The following is an 18,959-nucleotide window of genomic DNA, read 5'->3' on the forward strand; positions in this document are numbered from 1 at the left end:
CCAGCCAATCAATAGCTGGAGCGGGTGACTTAGAAGAACCGATGGCAGACCTCCATGCATCGGCCAATGACGGGTCACTTGCCACTGAGGAGCCATGAGTCTGGGCTCAGCTGGAAACCGTTACCGACCTGCCAAGTCCCACCATTAGTTCCCTGGAGTCAGATGACAGCAGCTCAGGGGCTGACACAGAGCCGGTCTCGGAGTCCGAGGAAGCGGGTGAGAGTCTTCCCGACGGCAATGCGCCAGTAGCTTTCTATGTCCCGCGTGGTGGAGGGAACGGATACCGGGCGGCCCTCTCCCACCAGGCCTGCCACCGGATGTTTGCAATATTAACAGTGGAGGGCGAGGCCACCTCAGAGGAAGAGGTGGAATAGGCAGCGGTCCGCCGTTGCAAGCAAGTTGTCCCCCGTTGGGACCTTCAGCAGTTTGAATGAATGACAAAAATCAACCGAAGATTATCTGATTATTTACTTGATTATTCCGGCCGTTGCTGGCAAGTTGTCCCCGGAGGGACTCTCGGTGTTTTCACCACCCACATGAGGAACTACTCATGAACATGGCTGAGAACTGGCAGGCCACCCACGAACTGGTGGGCTTGTAAATAGTTTCGTGGGATGGAAACCGTTGCCGCCTCTGGAGAGGCAGGTTTCGAGGAAGGGCCTGCAGCAGAGGAGGCTGGGGCCCGGCCACCACCAGGACCGGTGGCCATCCTCCGGGGGTCAGGGGTCCCCCTGGACGTGGGGTCCCCTGAAGTGACAGCCGGGTGCGAGTTACCGTACCCGTTCCTGCTTGGGCAGCCTGAACCTGGACTGGGGTCAAGGGGTGCTGCCCACTTCTTGGGGGCAGCATCAGGGCTAGGTTGCTTGGGTGGGAGAGCAGAAGACATTCGTCCGTCCGTTATTATTAAAAGTGTTTTTATATGTGCAACGTTTAAGTGACCTAACAAAAATGCTTATATGTTTGATATGTTGACATGTTAATTTATATTTTACAGTTTTTGAAAAAAAAAATAAAACCGGTGATAGACGGCCAGCCCGCGGACGGTCTACATTTCACCAAGGGGGAATGTGGCGCCCTGGCCTAGCCAGGTCGTCACAGGTAACACTCCCACCCCCCCCACCCCCACTAGACAGTAACATTAGCCAAACACAAAACCCTTGTTGCCTCTCTCCAGGGTCTGATGTCCACACCAGGTGGGGCGGAGCCAAGCGGTTGGCCCCACCCACCGAGGAGTTCACAGGCCTGGAGGCGGGAAAAGTGACAGTTGAGTTTAGGATGTTGAAGTGAGAGGAGTAAGCACTTGAGTGTCTGGGTTTGTGGCCCAGGCACTGACAGCAAGGTTGGCAGACAGTGGTGGCTGTCTGCAGGAGTGGTGAAGCAACGCGGAACTGTAGGACCGGGGTCGGGTGTTGGCCCTCCGGTACCGACCGGGGAGCGAAATGAAGACAGCACACACAGGCAGAGCCATCGGACCCCGACCAGGCTTGGAGCCGCCGACAATAGTCAAATCCGAGTGTGACCGGAACCCCAGGGGTTTCCTAACAGCCAAAGACCCGATAGAAGGCAACTGCCCACACCGTGAGGGTATACAGCTACCGCCTAAGGCTAGAGACCCAAGGGCCAGCGCCTGTGGGCAAATGGGCTCCTCCGGCATCCATACACCGGGGAGCGGACTACCATTGGGGATCTATAATAGTCAAACAAGTACATCAAGGTGCAGGGAAAGATAGCCGCCATCACCTGTCCGGGGAGAGACACTGCAGCCAGCTGCGGGACCCGTCCACCCAGCCGTTTGGTTTACCGAGAACTTTGTGCATCTCTTACTGAGTGAGTACACCCGTGCCATCCGGCACCGCGCAGCGCTGTCCCTGCAACCCTGCACCTCACCAACCCTGCCTCCCCGTCACATCACCGGGCCCCGGGACCACCGACCCCTACCCACGGAGGGGGAAAACAACATCCCAACTGCTCCCTACCATCGCTCCCAGGATCCTCGTCACCAGCAGCGGTGGTGTCCATCTTCACCACGACCCGTGGGTGGCGTCACGGACTAAATCCCCCAAACCAACCACCGTTTTCACTCACGGGCGAGGAGCGCCGCTCAAGCCCCCGGATCCGGCCCACAGCTCGAGCCACCGAGCAGCAGCAGCCGCAGCAGCGTCCTCCCCGCCCACGACACTGGTGCGGCGGATGCCTCTCCGGTCGCAGGAGCATTGGCACCGGGACCCGAGGCGGTTGTTCCCATAATGCCGATAACCTTGCCCTATGTGCCGGGCGCTGCCTGGCTCCCACAGTATGACGCCCGACCAGCGACCAGACACGCTGCAGGGATTCAAAAGGAAAATATGTAATGTACTTGATATGTATGCCCTGACCGGATGGCAGCGGGCATCTGTAGTGCTCGGGCAGCTAACCGGCGCTGCCGAATTAGAAGTGGAGACATGGACTGAGGCGGATTGGGTCTCGGTACCTGCCATCTTCAGGAGATTGGGAGCTGCATTTAAGATCCGCACTGAGGCTGAGTTGAGGATGAGGTTCTACAGCTGCAAACAACGGCCCCAAGACAGCATTAGGGATTACGCCTTGAAGTTGCAAGCGGCGCTACGGACCCTAAGGTTGACCAACGATATTGGAGAGACAGAAGGGAACAAGATCGGGTGGAGCAGTTCCTACAAGGTTTAGAGTCAGTACAGGACCGCAAGCAACTCAGGCAGTGGGCACTGGAATATCCTGACTTGGATTTTGCCACCTTGAAATAGCGGGCGATCAAACCCCTGCAGCCCCCAGAGGCTCCTGACTCTCCACTCCCGTCCTGGCAAGCTGGAACATCCCCGATGCAAGTGAAGCCCCCTGCCTTGGCCCTGCCATAGCCAGCTCCTTTAATAACGATTGGGAGCGGAACAAGCGATTTGTCTGCCCAAGTACAGCAATTGAGTAACAACGTCGCAAGACTTCTGGAGGCAATGCAGCTCAAGTTGAAGACCACTCCGTCAAGGGAAATCCAACTGGCTGACTGCCCGGAGGATGTCCCATGGATGAGGAAGCGGACCCCGGCATATAAGGGACGGAGCTGTGACCTGTATGGACCACCTGTTTGTTATAAATGTAACAAGTCCGGCCACTACGCAAGAAGCTGTCCTTTAAATGGGCAACCCCTGGGGCCAAGGGCCAATCCCCAGGAATAAACTCCCAAGGCCCAGCAGACTGGAGAGAGCAGTATGTAGGGGGACAGCCCATCGTTTCCATCACCCTGGATGGGATTCCGACCCCTGCATCATTCCTTGATACCGGCTCCCAGGTAACGACTATTCCCTATATACTATATAAGACATTTTGGCTTGATGATGAACTTACCCCACCAGATGACAGCCTTACTTACCATCTATGCCATGAATGGGTTACCTGTGGCTCAAATCGGGTTCAAGGTGGTGACCATTAAGGTGGGCCGGGTAAAATTGACGAGGCAAGGCCTCATAGTGGTACAAAATGACCCTAGTGATCGGAACCCAAAGATCATTTTAGGCACAAATGTCATTGAGAATTGTATGGGAGAAGTGCTGTTTTTGCTTCAACAGCTGTCTGAGACTGCAGGAGCAGGGCGGCAGAGAGTCCTGCAATGTGAGATCTGAGCCCTCCTGCAGCGGCAACAGGTAAATCTCTTTGGAGGTGAGATAGGTGGTGTACGGGTAATGGATGTGGCCCCTCTTGTAGTGCCCCCACGAAGTGAAATGATGATATGGTGCAGGGCAGCTGTAGGATCCCGTGGACAGGATTACCAGGCAGTGGTAGAGCCCCTACCCTCAGAGCATTGGCCCACAGTGTTTACGGCCAGTGGGGTAGTTGACGTCCAGAAGGGGAGAGTGCCTGTGCGAGTGTTGAATTGTGGGGAGGAGGAAGTCACCCTACCCATATATGCCACCATAGCCAAGCTGTTTGTAGTTAATGCAGACGACATCCATGCAACAGGTTCCTCAAACCAACCTAGTCAGTCTCTCAGGGACAGCCCCCAAGGCCCGGTAGAGAAGTGGTGTCAGGAATTACACATGGGCACCGATTCTACATCTGCAAATCATAAACAAAGGGTTTACAGGATTGTCAAGGAGTATGAGCAGGTCTTTAGCAAATACCCTCTGGACTTTGGGCGGATAAAAGGGGAACAACATCACATACCCACAGGCACACACCTACCTATCAAGGAAAGGTATAGGCCCATACCACCTGCCCATTACCAATGTGCTAAAGACATGCTCAGAAGCATGAAGGAAGCAGGAGTGATCCGCGACAGCTGCAGTCCCTGGGCCGCCCCACTGGTGCTTGTGGGAAAAAAAGATGGTACCATGAGGATGTGTGTAGACTACCGACAGATTAACAAAAATCACACACAAAAACGCATACCCTTTGCCCCGAATTGAGGAATCGTTAGCCGCCTTGAAGTCTGCTACTTACTTTTCTACCCTTGATATCACCAGTGGGTACTGGCAGGGGCGGCTGCCGCCGGGGAAGACTGGGAGAAGACCGCGTTTGCTACCCCGATGGGCTTATGTGAATTCAACAGCATGCCATTTGTCGCGGGCGGAGGGAACGCACTCGCCACGCTCAGGTCCGGGGCTTCTGCTGCTGCTGCTCAGTGGCTCGAGCGGTGGACCGGACCCGGGGACTCAAGCAGCGCTCCTCACCCGTGAGTGAAAAGGGACGATTTGTTTGGGGAGATAGTTCGTGACGCCACCCACGGGACGTGGTGATGATGGCACCACCGCTGCTGATGACGGGGATCCCGGGAGAGATGGTAGGGAGCAGCTAGGATGTTGTCCCCTCCGTGGGTAGGGGTTGGTGATCCCGGGGCCCGGTGGTGTAACAGGGAGGCTGGATGGCTGGGGTGCAGGGTTGCAGGGACAGCGCGGCGCGGTGCCGGACGGCACTGGTGTACTCACTCAGACAATCAATGACAGAGTCTCTGGTAAACCAAAACGGCCGGATGGACGGGTCCTGCAGCCGGCTGCAGTGTTGTTGTGCTCTTCCCGGACGGCTGATGGTGGCTGTCTTTCCCTGCACCTGTTAGAATGTTCTGACTCCTGTGGTTGCCCACCGGTAGTCCGCTCCCCGGCGTTTAGGTGCCGTAGGAGCCCGTTTCGCCCGCAGGCGCTGGCCTCTAGCCTGTGGCGGTGGCTGTATATCCTCACGGTGTGGACTGTTGCCTTCTAGCGGAACATGGTTGTTAGGAAACCCCTGGGGTTCCGATCACACTCGGATTTGACCGTTGTCGGTGGCTCCAAGCCTAGTTGGGGTCCGATGGCCCTGCCTGTGTGCTTAACTTCACTCCGCTTCCCGGTTCGGTACCGGTGGGCCACCGCCCAACCCCGGTCCTGCGGTTCCGTAGAGATCCGCTAACTCCTGCAGACGGCCATCACTGTCTGCCAACCTTGCTGTTAGTGCCTGGGCTCCAACCCAGACACTTGCAGTTTCTGACCTCTCGCTTTCACCTCCAAACACTAACTGACTCTTTTGCCACCTCCAGGCCTGTGAACTACTCGGTGGGTGGGGCCAACCACCTGGCTCCACCCCACCTGGTGTGGACAACAGACCCTGGAGGGAGGCAACAAGGGTTTTTGTCTGACTGTTGCAACTGTCTAGGGTGGGGGGTGTGTGTGTTGTTATGTCTGTGACTACCTGGCTAGTCCAGGGTGTCACACATTCGGGCTGTGCAACTCACCAGGGACGTTTCAGAGGCTGATGGAGTGCTGTTTGGGTCACTGCAACTTCGAAACAGTCTTGTTGTATCTGGACGACGTCATTGTATACTCCAAGACATATGAGGCACATCTAGAACACCTAGCAGAGGTGTCTGACGCCTTGTCCAGATACGGGATGAAGCTCAAGCCATCCAAGTGTCACCTGCTGAAGCTGAAGGTACAGTACTTAGGGCATGTAGTGAGTGCCAAAGGTGTGGCACTGGACCCCGAGAAAATCACAGCTATACAGAACTGGCCGAGGCCCACCACCGTCCGAGAAGTGCAGCAATTCCTGGACCTGATGGGGTACTATCGAAGGTTCATCAAGGGGTACACACAGATGGTGGCCCCCTTGCAGGATTTTCTGGTGGGTCAATCTGTACACGGCAAATCCTCTGGACCTCCATTCCAGTGAGGTAAGGAGCAAGAAGATTCCTTTGAACGGATGAAGTCTGTCCTGACCGGGGACGAAAACCTGGCCTATCCCGATTATGGTCTCCCGTTCATACTGTATACGGATGCCAGTAATGTGGGGCTCGGGTCCGTCCTGTTACAGGTGCAGAAGAGCAAGGAGAACCACCTGGTGATAAACCTGTTGAAAACCCTTCCTCTTGAGGAGCGGAACCAGTGGCCTGAAAAACTACCAGACCTGGTAGACATCTACAACAACGTTCCGGTGGGATCCACCAAGTATACCCCAGCTTACCTGATGAGAGCTCGGCCTGGAAGACTTCCAGTGGACTTGGAGATGGAGGTTGAATTGCCTGAAGCCTACGCACCCGGAGAGGATTGGGACTCACGTCGCCAGATCCAGTACAAGCAGATTCAGAAGTGCGTTGAAGAGCGTTTGAATAAAACCCGGGAACGGCAGGAAAGAAACTTTAACAAGCAAGCAAAAGCAACCCCCTTCTCCCCTGGCGAGATTGTGTTAAAAGAAAGAGAAAGCTGCACAAGTTAGATGATCAAGAAAAAAACCAAGGAGAAAAATTGTAGGAAAAATACCCTGACTATAAATAAATAAATTGCAAGTGCTTAATAACAGGGTACTTAGTATATACATTTTTGCAAAAAGGTAAGAAGCTGTCTCACCTCGTCACGGTGTACCCATCTGAGACAGTCCCTAACCTACTAAAAGTTAAAAACATATTCTGTACCTGACTTGTGTCATGTTAAAACTTCAATATGGATGGTAAAGTGGTTAGCTGGGTCCCAGATTAAATACACAGCAAAAAGTGAGAAGCAGGTAATTGTTCAGCTTCAGTATCAGGAGGGCTGCACCCCCAACTTGCATTAAAACAAGATAACAGACAAAAAACACCAAAAAACTGAGCTGTAAAGCCTGCTTTACACACTTCAATAAATCTTTCAATCCGTCGTCGGGGTCAAGTTGTAAGTGACGCACATCCGGCATCGTTCGTGATGTATTTGTGTGTGAAACCTACATGCGATCGATATTGAACGAAAATACGGTGATCGCATACACGTCGTTTATTCCTCATACATTGGACGTTTAGTAGTACGAAACTAGTCAATTGTAACGTGTGACATCCCTCATACGATTTTGATGTCTGATGCTATGTGCGCAGGTGTGCGCTCTGCACCGCAGCTTAAAAAAGCTCTGCTTCAGAGCGCAGCTGAAAAGCTGCGTTCTGAAGCGCCTCACAATGTCTGTCATGCACTAATCTCTGTCAGTCCGTCACTATCTCTGTCCCTCTCTCTCTGTCCATGTCAGTCTATCCCCCTTTCTCATATACTCACCGATCCCCGATCTCCGGCGCTGCACGGCATTCACACTGCTCCGGCGGCTTTTACTGTTTTGAAAAAGCCGGCCGCCCATTAAACAATCTCGTATTCCCTGCTTTCCCCGCCCACCGGCGCCTATGATTGGTTACAGTGAGACACGCCCCCACGCTGAGTGACAGGTGTCACACTGCACCCAATCACAGCAGCCGGTGGGCGTGTCTATACTGTGTAGTGAAATAAATAATTAAATAATTAAAAAAAACGGCGTGCGGTCCCCCCCAATTTTAATACCAGCCAGATAAAGCCATACGGCTGAAGGCTGGTATTCTCAGGATGGGGAACTCCACGTTATGGGGAGCCCCCCACCCTAACAATATCAGCCAACAGCCGCCCAGAATTGCCGCATACATTATATGCGGCAGTTCTGGGGCTGTACCCGGCTCTTCCCGATTTGCCCTGGTGCCGTTGGCAAATCGGGGTAATAAGGAGTTATTGGCAACCCATAGATAAAATAAATAAACACACACACACGGCCAAAAAAATCCTTTATTGGAAATAAAAAACACACACACATTCCCTGGTTCACCACTTTAATCAGCCCCAAAAAGCCCTCCTTGTCCGGCGTACTCCAGGATGGTCCAGCGTCGCATCCAGTGCTGCTGCATGGAGGTGACCGGAGCTGCAGCACACACAGCCGCTCCGGTCACCTCCACACAGCTAATGAAGACAGCCGGCGATCAGCTGATCTGTCACTGAGGTTACCCGCTGTCACTGGATCCAGCAAAGGATGCAGCGGTGGCCGCGGGTAACCTCAGTGACAGATCAGCTGATCGCGCTACTCACCTCAGTTGCTGACTGGAGCTGACCGGAGCAGCGGTGAGTAGCGCGATCAGCTGATCTGTCACTGAGGTTACCCGCGGCCACCGCTGGATCCAGTGACAGCGGGTAACCTCAGTGACAGCAGCTGATCGCGCGGCTGTCTTCATTACCTGCGTGGAAGTGACCGGAGTGGCGGTGTGTGCTGCAGCTCCGGTCACCTCCATGCAGCAGCGCTGGATGCGACGCTGGACCATCCTGGATTACGCCGGACAAGGAGGGCTTTTTGGGGCTGATTAAAGTGGTGAACCAGGGAATGTGTGTGTGTTTTTTATTTCCAATAAAGGATTTTTTCGGCCGTGTGTGTTTATTTACTGTAATTTACAGATTAATCATGGAAGGTGTCTCATAGACGCCTGACATGATTAATCTAGGACTTATTGGCAGCTATGGGTTGCCAATAACTCCTTATTACCCCGATTTGCCAACGGCACCAGGGCAAATCGGGAAGAGCCGGGTACAGCCCCAGAACTGCCGCATATAATGTATGCGGCAATTCTGGGCGGCTGTTGGCTGATATTGTTAGGGTGGGGGGCTCCCCATAACGTGGAGCTCCCCATCCTGAGAATACCAGCCTTCAGCCGTATGGCTTTATCTGGCTGGTATTAAAATTGGGGGGAACCGCACGCCGTTTTTTTAAATTATTTAATTATTTATTTCACTACATAGTATAGACACGCCCACCGGCTGCTGTGATTGGGTGCAGTGTGACACCTGTCACTCAGCGTGGGGGCGTGTCTCACTGTAACCAATCATAGGCGCCGGTGGGCGGGGAAAGCAGGGAATACGAGATTGTTTAATGGGCGGCCGGCTTTTTCAAAACAGTAAAAGCCGCCGGAGCAGTGTGAACGCCGTGCAGCGCCGGGGATCGGGGATCGGTGAGTATATGAGATAGGGCTGCTCAATTCACTTACTCAGGAGATTAGCGGTCACCGGTGAGTCTTCACTGGTGACCGCTAATCGGGACGCGACACAGACAGAGCCGCAGCATGCCAATGAAGTCGGGTGAAGTTCACCCGAGTTCATTCTGACAGTGCGGCTCTGTCTGTGTCTGCTGTCATCTGCCATTCACCGCTGCTACATGGCTGTCTGTGGCTGCTGTCAGCGGCCATGTAGCAGAGCTGAACGGCAGATGACATAGTAAAAACGCATCCCCTACACATTACACACACTTGGCAAGTCAATAAATTAAAAAAAAAAAGGGTGCCCAATGCATACGTCACAGAACACATGATCTAAAGGATCGCACACAAAATTGATCAATTTAACATAGACTACTAACGCACGTGTGACAGCAAATGAACGACCTACGTGCAATCTCATTAGATCGCATATGCGACCTGGGCGTGTCACATCGCATACGAGATCGCATACCTAATTGTAAGGTGTAAAGCTGGTTTTACAAATGTTCAATAAACATGCAACATTACAAGCATGTGAATTGCAGCCTCAAGTATACCCCAGCTTACCTGATGAGAGCTCGGCCTGGAAGACTTCCAGTGGACTTGGAGATGGAGGTTGAATTGCCTGAAGCCTACGCACCCGGAGAGGATTGGGACTCACGTCGCCAGATCCAGTACAAGCAGATTCAAAAGTGCGTTGAAGAGTGTTTGAATAAAACCCGGGAACGGCAGGAAAGAAACTTTAACAAGCAAGCAAAAGCAACCCCCCTCTCCCCTGGCGAGATTGTGTTAAAAGAAAGAGAAAGCTGCACAAGTTAGATGATCAGTGGGAAAAGGAGCCATACGTGGTACAGCCATCCAACTTTGATAACCAAAAGACCTGCCTAATCAGCAAGGATTAAGGAAGGACCACGGCTACGGTATCCTGAGACCATCTGAAGAAGTGCCCAGAACTCTTAAGAGTGGCAGATGAGCCTCAACCCCAGCCTCAATCGGTGGAAGGAAGGAAGGGAATGATCCGTACTATTCTAGGAGATTTTCCGGCAGATTTACCTATGCAGAATTGAGCAGTAATAGTCCCTGTGTTAACATTCCCACAACCCGTGGAAGACCCAGAGCAGGAAAGGCTTACACGGGACGATCTATCGTGCTATCGCACGATCGATCGTACCCTCCCCCGTCATTTGTGCGTCACGGGCAATTAGTTGCCCGTGGCGCATAAAGTCGTTAACCTCCTGTCACACGCACTTACCTCCCGGACGACCTCGCTGTGGGCGGCGAACATCCTCTTCCTGAAGGGGGTGGGACGTTCGGCGGCCAATAGAAGCGGAGGGGCGGAGATGAGCGGGACGTAAACATCCCACCCACCTTCTTCCTTCCGCATTGTCGGCGGGACACAGGTAAGCTGTGTTCATCGTTCCCGGGGTGTCACACGGAGTGATGTGTGCTGCCCCGGGAATGATGAACAACCGGCGCACAGAAGAAGAAACGACTTTTTGAAAATGAGCGATGTGTCAACGAGCAACGATAAGCTGAGTATTTTTGCTCGTTTACCGTTGCTCGCAGCTGTCACACGCTACGATATATCAAACAATGCCGGATATGCGTCACTAACGACGTGACCCCGCTAACATATTACCCGATATATCGTACCGTGTGATGCTGGCATTACTGACACTGCACCCACTCCAGCACCTAGAGTAGCGCCTATACCCTTGCCACGCACACCTAGGGTACTACCAACAACACCTAACACTGAGGGCGAGGAACCTGTAGAGAATGTTCCCATGCCACCAGAAGGGGAAGAGGGTCCAGAGTTAAGGAGGTCAACTCATGCTAACTTTGGTCAGCCTTCACGGAGGTACCAAGAAGAGTGTTAAAAAGTACCAGTGGTTTAACGATGCCAGAGAATTTTTAGGTATCGGTGCTTTCGTTTATTGTTTTTAACAGTTTGTTATTTTCCATGTAGAAAATGTTAGAAAATAAGTGCACAATCAATAAGGGTTTTAATGAACGGAGAGTTATCTGATTTGCAAGAAGATTGTTAAAATGTGTACACCCGGTACATGGACTTTGTGAGTGCATATTTAGTAAAAATGGACCACGGTCACAGGACTGGCATGATCAACATGAACTTGTGTTTTGTATATAGTTGCACCTCCTGTGCCCACCAGAGTATCTAACACACTGCCCGGGACCTTAACCTGGTCACGGACCCATCATAGGTATGCAGCAGGTCAGGTTGTTTGGGTGGCGGGTTAACGGGATCCGTGACATTGGGACTGGACTGTCGTGGGTAGAGGCTGCAATGGAGCAGGTTGAGTCTCCGCTACCATTGAAACCGGTAGCGTCCCACCGTTGAGGAGATGAACTCTTTCAAATGTTGGTAACGTTTAAGTGACAAGCCTCCATGATGTGGGATGTATGTGTGAATAAAAATGTTAACTTTTCTTACCTTTTTGTACAGTTTGAAAAAAAAAAACAAAAAAACTCTGATGTCCTGTAGCTCGGGGACGAGCTACGTTTAACCAAGGGGGAATGTGACGCCCTAGCCTATCAGGTCATCACAGGTTATTGTGCAATCTGCTCTTCTGTACAATATCCACTATGTCCGTGGTTACGAGTCCCTAACCTTTGGTGTTGCCAAGAACAAGCTAATCAAAATCCTGGGAACACTCTGCACCACACCCACCAGACACACCAGTAGCCGACCTGAGTAGATTAGGGTCGCCCACTTGGGGGGTTGGTTAAGGGGAGGTCAGGAGTGTTAGGAGACAGTGAGAACAGAAGTAGCTCTCAATGTGAGAGGAGGTCAGGAGCTGGGCTCCTTGGAACTACTAGGTGGCAGACGTTGGTCTGGGCCTGGTAGGAGCTGGACCCCGATCGCAGGGGATTGTGACAAGGGGCATGGACTGTTAAGGAGGACAGCTGGCGGCCATCACCGGGCAGGGGCCAGGGCACAACGGGGTACGTGGACCCTAGATCAGGGAGTAGCTTCAAGTGTCCTGACGGTGTCAAGAACTTTGGTTTACCACAGTTGTCGGTGTCAGCGTTATTGGACTGAGTGAGTACACAAGTGACCCTTACTGTCCCAACGGCACCTCCCCGTCACCATCACCGAGTCCCGGGGCATTCCCCTCTACCCATGGAGGGGTTAAAACACCTAGCTGCCCAAGCCATCGCCACCGGGTACTCCCAATCGCAGCGGTGGTACTCCATCTTACCATGCACCACGGGTGGTATCACAAACTTTAATCAAACAGCCCCGTATAAATACTCCCCCTTTTGAGTGTCCGCACAATCCCGATCCCCGGGTCCGGAGACCCCTCGAGCCCCCGTGGATCCGGATCTGAGCAGCCCAGCTGCTGACGCGGGGGCGGCACACCTCAAATTCCAGTGAGAACAGAAATAGCTCTCAATGTGAGAGGAGGTCATGAGATGGGCTCCTTGGAACTACTAGGTGCAGAAGTTGGTCTGGGCCTGGTAGGAGCTGGAACCCCGGTCGCAGGGGATCATGACAAGGGGCACGGACTGTCGAGTAGGACAGCCGGCGGCTTTGTGCCATCACTGGGCAGGGGCCAGGGCACAAAGGGGTACGTGGACCCTAGGCCAGGGAGTAGCTTCAAGCATCCTGACAATTTACTCGACGAGGACGGAGCCTTCAAAATCCGTTCTCCACCCACTCCAAAATTGGGGTACTAGCGCAACGAGAGGAATAGTACTTTCCCACTACACGGTCCAGAAAATCCAAAGCGTGAATCCTGAGAGCAAGCTCACCCAGTTAGCCATACTCAAGGGACCAACCAGAAAACTAGGTGCCAAGGTAAAGGTCACAGACTAACAGGCAACACCAATGGGCACGGGATCCATGTGTGCTCCCTCCCAGTGGCAGCGGTGTCAAGAACTTTGGTTTACCACAGTTGTTGGTGTCAGCGTTATTGGACTGAGTGAGTACACAAGTGACCCTTACTGTCCCAACGGCACCTCCCCGTCACCATCACCGAGTCCCGGGGCATTCCCCCCTACCCGTGGAGGGGTTAAAACACCTAGCTGCCCACGCCATCACCACCGGGTACTCCCAATCACAGCGGGGGTAGGCCATCTTACCATGCACCACGGGTGAAGTCACGAACTTTAATCAAACAGCCCCGTGTACATACTCCCCCTTTTATTTGAGTGGCTGCCCGATTCCGACCCCCGGGTCCGGAGAACCCTTGAGCCACCACGGATTCGAATCCAAGCAGCCCGGCTGCTGATGCGGGGGTGGCACAGGTAGCTCATTATGGAGAAGGGGCAGTGTAGGCAGCGGAGTATGTATGGGGGCTAGGTATAGGGACGGTGAGAGTAGGGACATAGTATGGAGAGAGGTGGTTTGAAGGGTTCAAAAAGGACATTGTGAAGAGGGGACACCATGAGGTGAGGATGGTGTGGAGATCATAGTTCATAATTAAGGAATTTGTGGTATATTTTACAAGGGAGGTCAATTTGGTGTTTTAGTTTATATGGGAGCGGCGTGACAGTCATAGTACACAAGAGAACACAGTGTGGTGGTTATACTGTAGTATGTAATTGGGACAGTGTGGTTGTCATTATATATAAAGGGACATGGCATGGTTGTAATATTTTATGGAAGAGGAGAGCATGGAGACCATGTACCATACGCTATGTGCGCATGTGACGCCCTGGCCGGGCCAGGTAGTCACAAACAATCAACTGCACAACACCGTTCCCTCACAGGTGACATCAGCCAACCTTCAAAACCCTAGTCATCCCCCTCGGGGCTGGGTAGACACACCAGGGGGCGGAACAGGTGGTTGGAAGACGCGCACCGAGGAGTTTAGACAGCCCGGGGCGGGAAAGTAGACAGACGAGTGTTAGAGTTCAAGTTGGAGAGGAGTGTGGGCTGGAGCTGTGTCCAGCTCCAGCAGAGGCGAATACCCCAAATTGAACGGCGGCAGGGTAGGAGCCCTGGTGCCATTGGCTAGGAGGCAGACAGCGGTCTCTGTCTGCAGGAGCCGGGAAGACGGCTCAGTGGAACCGAGGTGAACTGGGACAGGGTAGTGGCCCGCTGGTACCGACCCGGGGAACCGACTCGGAAACTGGAGCACACAGGGGGGTACTCGGACCCTGAAGCCAAGTCCAGAAGCTACTGGAACTGGTTAATTTACCGATTGAGGCCAGGACTAGATGTCCTGTCCCACCCAAAGTCCCTATTAGAAGACAACAGCCCACCGAGGGGGATAAAAGGCCACCGCCAGGGCTCAGAGATCCCACGGGCCAGTGTCTGCAGGCAAGGGCTCCTTAGGCCACATCCAGCCGGGAGCAGACTCCTGAAGTTGCAAGCACAGGCAGTCCACCATTCTAAAAAAGGTGCAGGAGAAAGACGGAGACCACCAACCGCCCTGGTGGGGGAACCAGAACGCAGCCGGCTGCAGGCACCGACCACCATCACCTTGGTTTACCAAAGACTCGTGTGTTTCCTTCAATAGTGAGTACACCAGCACCCTGCGGTCGCCCATCTCCCTGCGCCAAAAACCCAACGGGTCCCGGGGCCACCATCCCTGCCCACGAAGGGGTTAACAATTTGCTGCACAACATCTCCCCTGGGTGCCCCCGTAACTGCAGCGGTGGTGTCCAACCTCACCACACACCGTGGGTGGAGTCACGAACTTAATAAGGCTCAGCCCGTAGATATACGTCTTACATCCACCACTATAACCCCTTTTTTATTGAAGTGACCGCGAGACCCTCGAGCCACCCACAGAAGGTCCGGATCCGAGCAGCTCGGCTGCTGAGAGCGGGGCGGTACACCTCGATTTCTTGCGTCACGAATAGGATAGATACCCATCCACTTACCTTGTGGAAGTGCGCCTTGTGTTGAAGTCAGCAGTGATCCGTTGCAGAAATTCCAGAAACCACCATCTTGCCGCCATTTTTGGGCGCGAAGATTCCCGCCCAGAATCTTCTTCCCCGAGAAAAGGGCATGAAAGCCGAAGCCCCACCCCCTGGGAACACGGCCGGAAAGCAAAGCCGGAAGTCGCAAAACGAAACTTACCGGCCTAAAAGAGTAGTGCCAGAAAAAAAAGACCAAGGGGGAGAAGCAGGAAGATGTCGGCGCCAAATGAGGCCAGCGGAGCGGCACCTGCCACCGGAGTGGCGGGGCTCAGAAGTAGTAGAGGCAGAGTGGCCTTTGATGCGGAGGAGCGGAGCTGCCTGGCTGGAGCAGGAGTTAGCAAGATTCTGCATCCGGGTGAGAGCCCAAACGCTACAGCAGGTGCTCGACTGGAAGGCGGAAGTCCGGAGGATGGTTGCCGTGGTGTGGGCCCGTGAACAAAGGGCCGCCTCAGCCATGTCGCAGCAGGATAAAGCTACACAGACTCCCCTTGCCGGTCCTAATTAGCTTGGAGCTGGAGCCTGCCAATAATGCAAAGAGTGAACCCCGTGTAGCGCAACTCCTGGAATAAGCGGTGCCGTCCACGATTCCACCACCATTCCCGTTGGAGGTTCAGAGCCTGGGGATGTACTGCACCTGGATGGGGAGCCCAGTGTCCAGGCCGAAAACGGAACCGTATGGCTCTATGCAGTGGTAAAAACTGTAGGTAGGGAAAGAAAGGTGGAAAATAGGGTCTTACCCGGTTTATGGGTTTAGAAGAGTAGAGGAATGAATACACTCACCTGATCAGGTTGTGCCAGTCACAACCCCTGTGCAGACATATGTGAGTGCTGGAGTGGTTCAGCAGCGGCCCCGTTGAGAAAAACAGTGCTATATAAATTCAGGATAGAAAATGGGTTTCATGCCACGCTATAAACCACGAGCTGGTGTTATTAAAAATAGATATTCTTTTATTGAGTTGTTCCTACGCGTTTCAGAGGCATGTGCACCTCCTTCTTCAGGGAAAAGAAATCATACAAATACAGAAAAAACAGTGGTTTAAATAGACGTTTCCAGGAGAAGCCACGCTCCTTGGGATGACCTCATCACCTCATGACTCATAGGGACGACGAGTAGAGCTACGTCATGATAGAAAAAAACCACACAACCTGCATGATGTTGCACATTAACTGAAAAGGGCTTTCCTTAAATCAAATTAGAATGAAAAGTAAAATGAATTTTACCAGAATGGAATTAGTGTCTTTTTTATATAAAAAAAGAAAGAAGAAGAAGAAAGAGGGAAAAAGAAGAAAGGAAAAAAACAAGAAGAACAAGGATGGGGGAATGGTCAGGCTTGAACCTGAGAATAAAGTGTTAGAGAACAATGGGAGGGAGCTTCCCTAACCATTATTCTGTTTTAGAAGGGTACTAGAGAGCGGTGTCTGACGGAGATCTGAAGAATTTTATTATATATATATGAATAATAAATATATATCTTTATTTTATTTTATTATATTGTGTGTGTGATTTATTAAATCTGGGGTGCTGGGACTCCCGCTTTTTCTCGGAATGAAACAGTGTGAGTGGTGTAAAAAGTCGGGTTTTTCCCTGGAAAGCATTGAAAATGATGCTATGAGGCGAGAGAAAATAGTAATCAAGACGCATGCGTGGGGAGCAAGTTTCCCCGTAGTAAAAGGGTGATACAAGTTCAAACCGTGGGAAAAATGTGTAGAACGCATGCGCAGTGCAAAAAGAGTGAGCAGTTTCCTATAATGAAAGGTAATGTAAGTTCAGACCGTGGGAAAAAACAGTACAGCGCGTGCGCTGAGTGAGAGTGAGAGGGAGTGATCAGGTGTGCCGCTGTGTACAGGGGGAAAACGTGAATAGGAAACTTTAACCATGTTGAGAAGATTCATGATTTGATGTTTTTTCTGTATTTGTATGATTTCTTTTCCCTGAAAAAGGAGGCGCAAAAGCCTCTGAAACACGTAGGAACAACTCAATAAAAGAATATCTATTTTTAATAACACCAGCTCGTGGTTTATAGCGTGGCATGAAACCTGTTTTATATGCAGTGGTAGCAGAACCCATAAGTTATCCACAAGTTTAAAAGTTTGAAGTTGAAAAGTTTTCAAGCAAAGGACCCGCTTCTGTTATACTGACTGCCTGACATTTGTTGAACATCTTCAAGTTGCTCGGGAGATGCCACCCAGCACACGGGTGGAAGGAAAGGATGATCTTGTCCGACTTGTTGAACGCCACTGCGGTCGGAGCCTCAGAGAGCGCCATCAGGGGTCGGAGCCCCCGGTGGAGGACAACAAGAAGTTGAGTTGGAGTGAGGAAGTTCCCGTCTACAGAGTCCAGTTTGGAGGAGCAATCATACCTGCACTGCAGGCAGTGGAAGACGGGGTCTTTATGGACAGTGTCACCCGTGAATGATGGTGGCATTGGGGACCCATGCTGCCCTGTGGTAGTCTGAGGGACAGTTGCCAGAGGAAGCTGTACCGGCAGTGAAGTTAAATGTTTTAACAGACCACCCTTTTTCATCATGACGCAGTCTCCGGAGATGCTGGGTGAAGGAAGGGCCCGCGGCAGAGTAGGCCGAGGTCCCGTCACCATGGAAACCGGTGACTACCCTTCGGGTCAGGGGTCCCCTGGACGTGGGGCCTCTGAGAGAGACTGCCAGGTAAGGAACTTATTACCCGGCCATTTGGGCACCACCCGGACCCGAACCCGTTTCCTGGACTAAGGAAAAGGGGTGCGCACCAGTGCTTAGCGGTGGCACCAGGGCTAGGTTTGTTTGGGTGGGCTAAGATGAAAAGGACATGGTCCCATCCCGTCCCGTTTAATAAAAATGTTTTATGCAACGTTAAAAAAAAAGCCTCCCGTTAAGGGAAGAAACCAAAGTATCCATGAATGTAAATATGTTATTATGCTTGTAAATGTTTTATCTCTTTTATCCCCTTTTGCAGTTACAAAATAAACCAGTGGTGGTCGGACAGCCCGCGGTCGGTCTGTGTTTAACCAAGGGGGAGTGTGACGCCCTGGCCGGGCCAGGAAGTCCCAAACAGGCCCCTGCACAACACCGTTCCCTCATAGGTGACATCAGCCAACCTTCAGAACCCTAGTCACCCCCTTCGGGGCTGGGTAGACACACCAGGGGGCGGAACCAGGTGGTTGGAAGACACCCAACGAGGAGTTTAGACAGCCTGGGGCGGGAAAGTAGAAAGATGAGTGTTAGAGTTCAAGTTGGAGAGGAGTGTGGGCTGGAGCTGTGTCCAGCTCCAGCAGAGGCGAATACCCCAAATTGAATGGCGCCAGGGTAGGAGTCCTGGTTCCACTGGCTAGGAGGCAGACGGCGGTCTCCGTCTGCAGAAGCCAGGAAGACGGCTCGGTGGAACCGAGGTGGACCGGGACAGGGTAGTGGCCCGCCGGTACCGACCCGGGGAACCGACTCGGAAACCGGAGAGCACAGGGGTGTACCATCCCTGCCCACGGAGGGGTTAACAACTTGCTGCACAACATCTCCCCCCGGGTGCCCCCATAACTGCAGCGGTGGTGTCCAACCTCACACACCATGGGTGGCGTCACAAACTTAATATGGCTCAGCCCGTACATATACGTCCTACATCCACCATTATAACACCCTTTTTGATTGAAGTGACTGCGAGACCCCCGGGTCCGGAGACCCTCGAGCCACCCACAGAAAGTCCGGATCCGAGCAGCTCGGCTGCTGAGAGCGAGGCGGAACCCGCACGCTGCAGAAAACTTCTGCACCTGTAAACTGCACCTTGTGACAGAAAAAAAGCACTCCTGTCTGAAAAACGCATGCGTATT

The sequence above is a fragment of the Anomaloglossus baeobatrachus genome, chromosome 1, assembly GCF_048569485.1.
Source record: "Anomaloglossus baeobatrachus isolate aAnoBae1 chromosome 1, aAnoBae1.hap1, whole genome shotgun sequence".
Classification (NCBI taxonomy): domain Eukaryota; kingdom Metazoa; phylum Chordata; class Amphibia; order Anura; family Aromobatidae; genus Anomaloglossus; species Anomaloglossus baeobatrachus.